Genomic DNA, 265 nt, shown 5'->3' on the forward strand with positions numbered 1-265 from the left:
GGTATTGTCTTGTGATTCATTAGAATTTTGCATACTGGTGGAAAAGGAAACCATTCGGTTGTATTGTATTTGTGAAGTAAAGTAAAGTAAAACTTTATTTACACAGGGTGGCCCATTTTATTTTCATTTTTTGTCCCACATATCATTGGTCTGTCGATTGACGTTAAACTTATTCGACCATGGCCTTGTCATTGGACAAAAAGTCGCTGAGTAAGGAGGTACGAGTAAAAGTTTACTACCACTATGCTTGAATCCCGGGGGGGGG

The sequence above is a fragment of the Oculina patagonica genome, chromosome 5 (genome assembly GCF_052425735.1).
Source record: "Oculina patagonica isolate OP01 chromosome 5, crgOcupat, whole genome shotgun sequence".
NCBI lineage: Eukaryota > Metazoa > Cnidaria > Anthozoa > Scleractinia > Oculinidae > Oculina > Oculina patagonica.